Genomic DNA, 13,584 nt, shown 5'->3' on the forward strand with positions numbered 1-13,584 from the left:
TGGCGCTTGCGGCCGAAAAGAGCTTTGCTGTTGCCCCGAAGCTTGCTGTTGCCCCGAAGCTTGCGAGGAATACTGTGACCTTTGCTGTTGACTCCCTTTGTCATCATTTTGAGTAGAATTGTGAATTGACCTGACATGCCTCGGATAAAACCTTCCTCCGAAGCCCCTGGTCATTTCAGAAAACCTGACAGCTTCCTCCCTCCTTTGGCGAAAATCATTGTCAGCTCGAATATACTCGTCCATCTTCTGGAGCAGCTTCTCCAAAGTTTGAGGAGGTTTCCTGGCAAAGTACTGAGCTGAAGGTCCTGGCCGAAGCCCCTTAATCATGGCCTCAATGACAATTTCATTGGGCACTGTTGGTGCCTGTGCCCTCAGACGTAGAAACCTTCGGACATATGCCTGAAGGTACTCTTCGTGATCCTGGGTGCACTGGAATAAAGCTTGAGCAGTGACTGGCTTCGTCTGGAAACCTTGGAAGCTGGTTATCAACATATCCTTCAGCTTTTGCCATGAAGTGATTGTTCCTGGCCTAAGGGAGGAGTACCAGGTTTGTGCAACGCTCCTGACAGCCATGACGAAGGACTTTGCCATGACCGCTGTGTTGCCACCATACGAAGATATAGTTGCCTCATAGCTCATCAAGAATTGCTTCGGGTCTAAATGACCGTCATACATAGGGAGCTGAGGTGGCTTATAAGACTGTGGCCAAGGTGTAGCCTGCAGTTCTGTTGACAGGGGAGAAGTGTCATCAAAAGCAAAATTTCCATGATGGAAATCTTCATACCAGTTGTCCTCGTTGTAGAAACCCTCTTGATGAAGCTCTCTGCGCGGGGGCCTTTGATTCTGGTCATCTTGAGCGAGGTGTCGAAGCTCTTCAGAGGCTTCATCTATCTGCTTTTGAAGATCAGCTAGACGAGCCATCTTTTCCTTCTTCCGTTGAACCTGTTGATGGAGCATCTCCATTTTTTGTATTTTTTGGTCCAAGTCGTCTTCCGGAGGCGTTGGACTGATGGCCTTCCTCTTCTGGCTTCGGGCCTCCCTAAGAGAGACGACATCCTCATTGGGGTCCAGCGGCTGCAGAGTGGCAGCCCCTATCGTTGAAGCTTTTTTCGGCGGCATGACGAAGGTGATGCTTGCCGAAGGTTTTCAAAACCCAAAAAGTGGAAGTGAGTTCACCGGAGGTGGGCGCCAATGTTGGGGGCTTGTTCTCAAAGGCTATGAATTAAGAACAAGACAACATAAAAGCAACATAAAAGTGTTAAATGTCGAACCCCTTCGTCCTTAGAAACAGTATATCCCTTCGGATATAATGAATCTCGGATGAAGGTTATGAAAGAAAAGGCCTTCGTTAGGTTGATAAATGGTTAAACAGAGCAACTATATATACAATGTGCGAGTAATAATACCAGCATTATCATAGATATATTTCCATTATTTAATTCATAAAAACGAATTACAAATGTACCTTCAGATTGATGTAAAGTAAAGGTACAAACGTGATGCGAAAAAGCGTATGCCAAGTCAGTGTGAATAGTACGGGAGTACTGTTCACCTATTTATAGGCACGGGACGCAGCCCGTGTAAAATTACATTGATGCCCTTTACATTTATCAATAACTACAGTAATTCTTCGAGGTCCAATTTGGCTTTTCATCTTTAAGTCGGTTCCTCTTTTCTGTTATTATGCCAAAGCCTTTCTGCACATAGCTTCGTGATCGTCTTATCCTTCGTCATGATCGTTTTTCATTCCAGTCACGCTTCGTCTTAACCATGCTCTTGTATATTCGCGACCTGACTCCGAAGGTGCCTGTTCCGAAGGTGCCTGTTCACATATTACACTTGGAAAATATTGTCAAACTATACTTTTGAGGACCTTCGGGAGCCGAAGGCCCCCAACAACGGGATTATTGGAAACCAGGTATCACAAAAGGTCATTAGCTAGCCCAATAACGTCTTCATCCACTAGTTGTACTCTAATACCCTCTAGTGTGAATACAATGCCCACAATATCATAGAAACATCATTTGAGGTTCAAAAGGTGATCTATTGTTTTGAATTCTTTATATTCCAACTTTTTAGCAACTGTATGGTGGAAAAAGGTGTCTTACAACCTTAACCTATGTTTGGACAGTTCTCTCGTGCAATTTGGCTAAATTTCCCATGGTCTTTATTTTATTTTGAGAAACGATGTGGTATAATGATGTGCGATGTTTTACTTAAGTGGACATAAACACCATTTAGGTATGCCTTGAATAGAGGGGATTATTGGAAACCAGGTATCACAAAAGGTCATTAGCTAGCCCAATAACGTCTTCATCCACTAGTTATACTCTAATACCCTCTAGTGTGAATACAATGCCCACAATATCATAGAAACGTCATTTGAGGTTCAAAAGGTGATCTATTGTTTTGAATTCTTTATATTACAACTTTTTATCAACTGTATGGTGGAAAAAGGTGCCTTAGAACCTTAACCTATGTTTGGATAGTTTTCTCTCTCAATTTGGCTAAATTTTTTATGTTCTTTATTTTATTTTGAGAAACGATGTGGCAAATTGATGTGTGGTGTTTTACTTGAGTGGACATAAACACCGTCTAAGGATGCCATGAATAGACGGGAGTACAACTAGTGGATGAAGACGTTATTGGGCTAGCTAATGACCGTTTGTGATAACTTTTTTCCACCATACAGTTGCTAAAAAGTTGGAATATAAAGAATTCAAAACAATAGATCACCTTTTAAACCTCAAATGACGTTTCTATGATATTGTGGGCATTGTATTCACACTAGAGGGTATTAGAGTACAACTAGTGGATGAAGACGTTATTGGGCTAGCTAATGACCTTTTGTGATACCTGGTTTCCAATAATCCCGTCTATTCATGGCATCCTTAGATGGTGTTTATGTCCACTCAAGTAAAACACCACACATCAATATGACACATCATTTCTCAAAATAAAATAAAGACTATGGAAAATTTAGCCAAATTGAGAGAGAGAACTATCCAAACATATGTTAAGGTTGTAAGGCACCTTTTTCCACTGGGCTAGCTAATGACCTTTTGTGATACCTGGGCTAGCTAATGACCTTTTGTGATACCTGGTTTCCAATAATCCCCTCTATTCAAGGGATACCTAGATTGTGTTTATGTCCACTCAAGTAAAACACCACACATCAATATGACACATCATTTCTCAAAATAAAATAAAGACTATGGAAAATTTAGCCAAATTGCGTGAGTGAACTGTCCAAACATAGGTTAACGTTGTAAGACAACTTTTTTCCACCATATAGTTGCTAAAAAGTTGGAATATAAAGAATTCAAAACAATAGATCACCTTTTAAACCTCAATGACGTTTCTATGATATTGTGGGCATTGTATTCACACTAGAGGGTATTAGAGTACAACTAGTGGATGAAGACGTTATTGTGCTAGCTAATGACCTTTTGTGATACCTGGTTTCCAATAATCCTGTATATTCATGGCATCCTTAGATGGTGTTTATGTCCACTCAAGTAAAACACCACACAAAAATAGTGTTTCTATGATATTGAGGGCATTGTATTCGCACGAGAGGGTATTAGAGTACAACTATTGGATGAAGACATTAGTGGGCTAGCTAATGACCTTTTGTGATAATATGTTAACTATAATCCCGTCTATTCATGGCATCCTTAGATGGTGTTTATGTCCACTCAAGTAAAACACCACACAAAAATAGTGTTTCTATGATATTGAGGGCATTGTATTCGCACGAGAGGGTATTAGAGTACAACTAGTGGATGAAGACATTAGCGGGCTAGCTAATGACCTTTTGTGATAATATGTTAACTATAATCCCGTCTATTCATGGCATCCTTAGATTGTGTTTATGTCCACTCAAGTAAAACACCACACATCAATATGACACATCATTTCTCAAAATAAAATAAAGACTATGGAAAATTTAGCCAAATTGCGTGAGTGAACTGTCCAAACATAGGTTAAGGTTGTAAGGCATCTTTTTTCCACCAAACAGTTGCTAAAAAGTTGGAATATAAAGAATTCAAAACAATAGATCACCTTTTAAACCTCAAATGACGTTTCTATGATATTGTGGGCATTGTATTCACACTAGAGGGTATTAGAGTACAACTAGTGGATGAAGACGTTATTGGGCTAGCTAATGACCTTTTGTGATACCTGGTTTCCAATAATCCCGTCTATTCATGGCATCCTTAGATGGTGTTTATATCCACTCAAGTAAAACACCTCACAAAAATAGTGTTTCTATGATATTGAGGGCATTGTATTCGCACGAGAGGGTATTAGAGTACAACTAGTGGATGAAGACATTAGTGGTCTAGCTAATGACCTTTTGTGATAATATGTTAACTATAATCCTGTCTATTCATGGCATCCTTAGATTGTGTTTATGTCCACTCAAGTAAAACACCACACAAAAATAGTGTTTCTATGATATTGAGGGCATTGTATTCGCACGAGAGGGTATTAGAGTACAACTAGTGGATGAAGACATTAGTGGGCTAGCTAATGACCTTTTGTGATAATATGTTAACTATAATCCCGTCTATTCATGGCATCCTTAGATTGTGTTTATGTCCACTCAAGTAAAACACCACACATCAATAAACCACATCGTTTCTCAAAATAAAACAAAGACTATGGAAAATTTAGCCAAATTGCGTGAGTGAACTGTCCAAACATAGGTTAAGGTTGTAATACAACTTTTTTCTACCATACAGTTGCTAAAAAGTTGGAATATAAAGAATTCAAAACAATAGATCACCTTTTAAACCTCAAATGACGTTTCTATGATATTGTGGGCATTGTATTCACACTAGAGGGTATTAGAGTACAACTAGTGGATGAAGACGTTATTGGGCTAGCTAATGACCTTTTGTGATACCTGGTTACCTGGTTTCCAATAATCCCGTCTATTCATCGCATCCTTAGATGGTGTTTATGTCCACTCAAGTAAAACACCACACAAAAATAGTGTTTCTATGATATTGAGGGCATTGTATTCGCACGAGGGGGTATTAGTGTACAACTAGTGGATGAAGACATTAGTGGGCTAGCTAATGACCTTTTGTGATAATATGTTAACTATAATCCCGTCTATTCGTGGCATCCTTAGATTGTGTTTATGTCCACTCAAGTAAAACACCACACATCAATATACCACATCGTTTCTCAAAATAAAATAAAGACTATGGAAAATTTAGCCAAATTGCGTGAGTGAACTGTCCAAACATAGGTTAAGGTTGTAAGACAACTTTTTTCCACCATACAGTTGCTAAAAAGTTGGAATATAAAGAATTCAAAACAATAGATCACCTTTTAAACCTCAAATGACGTTTCTATGATATTGTGGGCATTGTATTCACACTAGAGGGTATTAGAGTACAACTAGTGGATGAAGACGTTATTGGGCTAGCTAATGACCTTTTGTGATACCTGGTTTCCAATAATCCTGTCTATTCATGGCATCCTTAGATGGTGTTTATGTCCACCCAAGTAAAACACCACACAAAAATAGTGTTTCTATGATATTGAGGGCATTGTATTCGCACGAGAGGGTATTAGAGTACAACTAGTGGATGAAGACATTAGTGGGCTAGCTAATGACCTTTTGTGATAATATGTTAACTATAATCCTGTCTATTCATGGCATCCTTAGATTGTGTTTATGTCCACTCAAGTAAAACACCACACATCAATATACCACATCGTTTCTCAAAAAAAAAAATAAAGACTATGGAAAATTTAGCCAAATTGCGTGAGTGAACTGTCCAAACATAGGTTAAGGTTGTAAGACAACTTTTTTCCACCATACAGTTGCTAAAAAGTTGGAATATAAAGAATTCAAAACAATAGATCACCTTTTAAACCTCAAATGACGTTTCTATGATATTGTGGGCATTGTATTCACACTAGAGGGTATTAGAGTATAACTAGTGGATGATGACGTTATTGGGCTAGCTAATGACCTTTTGTGATAACTTTTTTCCACCATACAGTTGCTAAAAAGTTGGAATATAAAGAATTCAAACAATAGATAACTTTTTAAACCTCAAATGATGTTTCTATGATATTGTGGGCATTGTATTCACACTAGAGCGTATTAGAGTACAACTAGTGGATGAAGACGTTATTGGGCTAGCTAATGACCTTTTGTGATACCTGGTTTCCAATAATCCCGTCTATTCATGGCATCCTTAGATGGTGTTTATGTCCACTCAAGTAAAACACCACACAAAAATAGTGTTTCTATGATATTGAGGGCATTGTATTCGCACGAGAGGGTATTAGAGTACAACTAGTGGATGAAGACGTTATTGGGCTAGCTAATGACCTTTTGTGATACCTGGTTTCCAATAATCCCGTCTATTCATGGCATCCTTAGATGGAGTTTATGTCCACTCAAGTAAAACACCACACAAAAATAGTGATTCTATGATATTGAGGACATTGTATTCGCACGAGAGGGTATTAGAGTACAACTAGTGGATGAAGACGTTATTGGGCTAGCTAATGACCTTTTGTGATAACAGGTTTCCACCATACAGTTGCAAAAGAATTGGAATATAAAGAATTCAAAACAATAGATCACCTTTTAAACCTCAAATGACGTTTCTATGATATTGTGGGCATTGTATTCACACTAGAGGGTATTAGAGTATAACTAGTGGATGAAGACGTTATTGGGCTAGCTAATGACCTTTTGTGATAACAGGTTCCAATAATCCCCTCTATTAAAGGCATACCTAAATGGTGTTTATGTCCACTCAAGTAAAACACCACACATCAATATACCACATCGTTCACGAGAGGGTATTAGAGTACAACTAGTGGATGAAGACGTTATTGGGCTAGCTAATGACCTTTTGTGATAACAGGTTTCCACCATACATTTGCTAAAAAGTTGGAATATAAAGAATTCAAAACAATAGATCACCATTTAAACCTCAAATGACGTTTCTATGATATTATGGGCATTGTATTCACACTAGAGGGTATTAGAGTACAACTCCTCAATATAATAGAAACACTATTTTTCTGTGGTGTTTTACTTGAGTGGACATAAACACCATCTAAGGATGCCATGAATAGACGGGATTATTGGAAACCAGGTATCACAAAAGGTCATTAGCTAGCCCAATAACGTCTTCATCCACTAGTTATACTCTAATACCCTCTAGTGTGAATACAATGCCCTCAATATCATAGAAACACTATTTTTGTGTGGTGTTTTACTTGAGTGGACATAAACACCATCTAAGGATGCCATGAATAGACGGGATTATTGGAAACCAGGTATCATAAAAGGTCATTAGCTAGCCCAATAACGTCTTCATCCACTAGTTGTACTCTAATACCCTCTAGTGTGAATACAATGCCCACAATATCATAGAAACGTCATTTGAGGTTTAAAAGGTGATCTATTGTTTTGAATTCTTAATATTCCAACTTTTTAGCAACTATATGGTGGAAAAAAGTTGTCTTACAACCTTAACCTATGTTTGGACAGTTCACCACTAGTTGTACTCTAATACCCTCTCATGCGAATACAATGCCCTCAATATCATAGAAACACTATTTTTGTGTGGTGTTTTACATTGTGATACCTGGTTTCCAATAATCCCGTCTATTCATGGCATCCTTAGATGGTGTTTATGTCCACTCCAGTAAAACACCACACAAAAATAGTGTTTCTATGTTATTGAGGGCATTGTATTCGCACGAGAGGGTATTAGAGTACAACTAGTGGATGAAGACATTAGTGGGCTAGCTAATGACCTTTTGCGATACCTGGTTTCCAATAATCCCGTCTATTCATGGCATCCTTAGATTGTGTTCATGTCCACTCAAGTAAAACACCACACAAAAATAGTGTTTCTATGATATTGAGGGCATTGTATTCGCACGAGAGGGTATTAGAGTATAACTAGTGGATGAAGACGTTATTGGGCTAGCTAATGACCTTTTGTGATACCTGGTTTCCAATAATCCCGTCTATTCATGGCTCTCGTGCGAATACAATGCCCTCAATATCATAGAAACACTATTTTTGTGTGGTGTTTTACTTGAGTGGACATAAACACCATCTAAGGATGCCATGAATAGACGTCTTCATCCACTAGTTATACTCTAATACCCTCTAGTGTGAATACAATGCCCACAATATCATAGAAACGTCATTTGAGGTTTAAAAGGTGATCTATTGTTTTGAATTCTTTATATTCCAACTTTTTAGCAACTGTATGGTGGAAACCTGTCATCACAAAAGGTCATTAGCTAGCCCAATAACGTCTTCATCCACTAGTTGTACTCTAATACCATCTCGTGCGAATACAATGCCCTCAATATCATAGAAACACTATTTTTGTGTGGTGTTTTACTTGAGTGGACATAAACACCATCTAAGGATGCCATGAATAGACGGGATTATTGGAAACCAGGTATCACAAAAGGTCATTAGCTAGCCCAATAACGTCTTCATCCACTAGTTGTACTCTAATACCCTCTAGTGTGAATACAATGCCCACAATATCATAGAAACACTATTTTTAGTTTCAAAGGCATACCTAAATTGTGTTTATGTCCACTCAAGTAAAACACCACACATCAATATGACACATCATTTCTCAAAATAAAATAAAGACTATGGAAAATTTAGCCAAATTGAGAGAGAGAACTATCCAAACATATGTTAAGGTTGTAAGGCACCTTTTTCCACTGGGCTAGCTAATGACCTTTTGTGATACCTGGGCTAGCTAATGACCTTTTGTGATACCTGGTTTCCAATAATCCCCTCTATTCAAGGGATACCTAGATTGTGTTTATGTCCACTCAAGTAAAACACCACACATCAATATGACACATCATTTCTCAAAATAAAATAAAGACTATGGAAAATTTAGCCAAATTGCGTGAGTGAACTGTCCAAACATAGGTTAAGGTTGTAAGACAACTTTTTTCCACCATATAGTTGCTAAAAAGTTGGAATATAAAGAATTCAAAACAATAGATCACCTTTTAAACCTCAAATGACGTTTCTGTGATATTGTGGGCATTGTATTCACACTAGAGGGTATTAGAGTACAACTAGTGGATGAAGACGTTATTGGGCTAGCTAATGACCTTTTGTGATACCTGGTTTCCAATAATCCCATTGTTGGGGACTTGTTCTCAAATGCTATGAATCAAGAACAAGCCAACACGAAGACGTTAAATATTAAATACCCTTCGTCCGCTGAAACATTATCACCTCAAGGGTTTAATGAACTTCGGACGAAGGGTATAGAATATAATATTACGAAGGTGAAAATAACATAAAAGAATGTAAAATGTAAAACATTAAAGAAAGATAGATATGTTAGAGATAAATAGCATCATTCACATATTTTGAATATAATGTTCAAGGTATGATTATACCTTTGCCTTGACAAGCAAATAATTCCCGAGTAAAGCTTTTGCAATTACAGGAATGCATGAACAGTAAAGGAATATTGTTCACTATTTATAGACACAGGACACAGCCTGTGAACAATTACAATCATACCCCTTATAAAAGTTTACAACATCGACACAAACTCTTATGGACTAAAAGGTCATTTTATCTTTAAGTCGGTTTGTAACTCCGAAGCTTCATGGGCGACACCCTTTGGCATTACGTACAGACAGCTTCAACCGAAACTGTTTCTTCCTTCAGGACCTTCGGCGACGAAGCATGGTCCCAACAGTAGCCCCTTCGCGGTGCTAGATCGTTTTTCGTAACGAGCTTGATTCGTGAAAAAAGTCTTTCAGGCTTCAGGAAGCCGAAGGTCCGAAAAACACCTTCCCTGAGCTCGTTGTCGAGAAACGATACAGCTTCCAAGCGCGTAGCGGTTCCACCATACGAGTTCACTATTTTGGTTTTTACGGTCCACCGTTCAGCGGGTGTGAGCATCCGTTTGCCTGGTGTAAAAAATCCCGACGATTCACCTTCCTTCCTGCAACACTATATAAACAAACTGGTAGGTGTAAAGTTACCATAGCATTCATTGCTATTACACTGTTTTGCTGCCAAAATTTTAACCATAGCCGAAGCTCTACTCCCGAATTCAGACGAAGCTCCAATTAGGTGTCTGCTTCGTCAGAAGAAAAGCTTCGTTAGTTCCGGAGAAATCTTTCAAGAATTCTAGAATTGGATGGCCAGACTACGCTCTACTGCTAGAGTTGAGCGTGAGGGAGGCGAAATCGAAGGTGCAAAAATTGTCCCTATCTCCGAAGCAATGCGACGATCCGGATTGGTGACTTCGGAAGAAATCCCTACTGCCGAAACAGAACAGGCTGGTGCCGAAGCAGAACGAGGAAATATTGAGGAAGCTGGTACCGAGCAAGCCTAGTCATTTGGACTTCGGGAAGTCGACTATTTCCAAGGTGGATTTCTCGAAGATGGTGAAGGCGGGCTTTCTTCAGAGAAGATGAGAAGAAGCTACTCCGATTCGGGGGAGAGGAGACTACCCCGAAGCCAGAAAAGGGTGAAATAGTTATTTTCAAGAGTTTTTTAAAGGCTGGGTTGAGATTTCCTTTGAATAGGATGATTTCTGATGTGCTGCAAAGGTTTGGGATCTATTTTCACCAGTTAACCCCCAACGCCATTATCAGGCTTAGCGTTTATATCTGGGCTCTCCGAAGCCAGGCGGTGGAGCCGTTTGCCGACAGCTTCTGTCGAGTGCATGAGTTGCATTACCAGACGAAGGCCAGAAAGGATGGGTTGCACGAAAATTTTGGTCGTAAAGTTGACGAAGATAAAGAGAAGCTAGTACAGAGCCCTCTTGAATTGATCTTCGGAGAAACAAGACCCCGCTGCAGAATGGGAACCGAAGGTCCAACTTGGGCCGCACTGGCCGAATTCAAAATTATTGCAGAACACATTGGCACTAGAGATCTAGTGCAGGAATTTCTGGCCTTCAGAGTGTTTCCGAGTATGAAAGAGTGGACTATGCCGAAGCTTGAAGGAGAAAAGAAGGAAGGGGAGCTTGTCCGACTACCATATCATTATAAGTTTAAGAAATATTTTAAAAAACCCTGCCAAGAATGGCTCGATACAATTGAAGTAATGAGCAACGAAATACTTGGAAATTACTCCAAAAAAGAGGACCAGCTGATGACAGCAGCCTTCGGCACTCGGCCGAAGCGAAAGCTGAACAGGGTGCTTGATGCCATAGGTTTTGAATATGCTGATTATGATCGCCTGGGCGGAGATGCTGGGGGCCCGAAGCGAAAAAGAATTTCTAGCGCTACTGACCAAGAGGTTTTCAAGGTAACCAAAAAGAAAAGGGGAGATTCTGAAAAACTTAGCTCTGAAGAGTTGAATCCTGAGCCGAAGGTGGCCCCTGCAGAAAAAAGGAAAATTGCATCTCCAGAACCAAGAACATTGGTTCAAGAAGAAGATACTTCTGCAACGCCTTCTGCTGTTGAAGTAGAAGAGATTATGAAGGTAATGACTGAATCCCTGCCTGTCAAGCTAAGTCCGCTGGCGTTGAAACTGACAAAGTTTTTTCAGAAGGACAAGGCAGCTTCGGCAGAAGAAGGTCCTTCGTTGTCGAAAAAACGAAGGATTATTCAAATAACAGATGTAATTCATGGGACACCGCTACCAACACTGGCATCAAGAATTGCTATTAACCAGACTGCCGGAAATGCCGAAGCTAAAGGCGCCACAGCCAAAAGCACCAGAGCGGAAATCTTCGAAGCTGAAACTGGCGCAGCCGGAACTGCCGGAGTTTAAACTGAGGCCGCAGAAGAATTGAACCTAGACGAAACACTTGAAGTTATTGATAACATACTTTTAAAAATGACTGAGGAAGAATGTGCTGTGGCTGCTGCGAGCACAGGCACTGAAAAGGGGAAAAAACAAGCTGAAGACATTTCGGAGGAGGAAGATTTTGAATTTCAAGATTTACTTGGGCAGGAGCTGACAGACGCTGAAAAAGCGGAGCTTAATAGATGTGCCATAGCCTGCGGATATAAGCCAGGGGCTACACTATTTGGCGAGGTTAACGAAGGAAAACTGAGGTGCCTTCGAAACCGCAGCGAAGCAAAAGTTGTTAGAACTCTTTGCAAAAGCATTGGTTTGCCGAAGCTGGAAGCGGATCTGTGCCGTTACCAACGGCACCATATCGCCGGAAGTTTGCTTTATGCCAACTTCAAGGTAACAAATATTTTTGTCATTTTATTATTATGTTTTAGGTCATTTTCTAACGAAGATCGTTTCAACAAAGCATACTGTTAAGTAAAGTTCTAAAAATGCAACAAGATCTCGAGGAAGAGAAGAACAAAACCGTCATTCAAAATTTGGCTGAGAAAGTTAAAAACTACGAAGCTGATTTGAAAAAGAAGGACTTCACTATCCAAGATCTTGAAATGATGGTCAAAGAGCACGAAGGTGCATTAGAAAAGAAAGATTTTGTTATTCAAACCATGGAGGGTTCTTTGGCTGAAGTCCAAACTGAGAATAACAGTTTGAAGAGTGAACTACTCCAACAGTCAGAAAAATTTGAGCAAGAAAGGAAATATATCGAAGCAAGGCTGAAAACTCAGGTGGATAAAAATTCAATTTTGCAGAAATCCTTTAAAGAACTTCAAGAGAAATGCCTTAGCTTCGGCAGCCGATGCGTGCAACGGCTGAAGGATGTGTTCCATTCTGTCGGAGCCAGCTCTGCAATTTACACCTTCAGCTGATAATCTGCCCAGCACGTTAGAATATATTGAAGGCGAGGTTGATGCCCTCGACAAATTTATTGGTGGACACGCCGACTTCTGTGCCCTGGTGGCTTCTCGGGGCATAGCCGCCGCTTTTGTGAAGGCCGGCTGCACGCATGGAAATATTGTGAACAGACCAAACTTCAGCTTGTCAGCGTCAGATCTGATAGATATCCCAAGCCTAGCCCGAAGCATTGGGAATAGATTCATGACCCAGATCTGGGTAAGTGGCGGGCGGAAAATGGCGTGTGACGAAGCTCGAAGTCATCTTAAGCTGGTACAAAACCTATTCTTGTTACCTTTACCTTCTCCTTGAAACTTGCACCTTTCTTATTCTGCTGTTTGATATACACAGAATGACGAAGCTGAAGAATGACAATGTCTAGCCTGAAGCTGAAGAATGACAAAGCCGAAGTTTGACGAAGCCTAGGCTGAAGCTTGATATTTGTTTGCAATACACTTTCCTGCAAAAATTCTGGAGAAACTTTTGTAATATAGCTATGGAACAACTTATATAAATTTGTACATACCTTGTAATATATTTTGTTTTGGCTATCTATGAACAATCTGCTTTGCTGTGAACGAAACTCGTCTTTTGAGCCGAAGGCGAAAAACACCTTCCCTTCTTTTCGTACACAACGAAGCATAAAGATTTTCCTTCGAGTTTTTCCTCATTGCCGAAACATCTGTGCTTTTTGTGCGATATAATGATGATTCTACATATGTCTAAATGCATGTTTATGAATGCAAATGACATGATGAGATGCATTGTGCAAATAAATTATCAAAATGCATAATCATGGTCCTTCAGCGTTGACTTTTCGC

This window comes from Zea mays, chromosome 6 (genome assembly GCF_902167145.1).
Source record: "Zea mays cultivar B73 chromosome 6, Zm-B73-REFERENCE-NAM-5.0, whole genome shotgun sequence".
NCBI lineage: Eukaryota > Viridiplantae > Streptophyta > Magnoliopsida > Poales > Poaceae > Zea > Zea mays.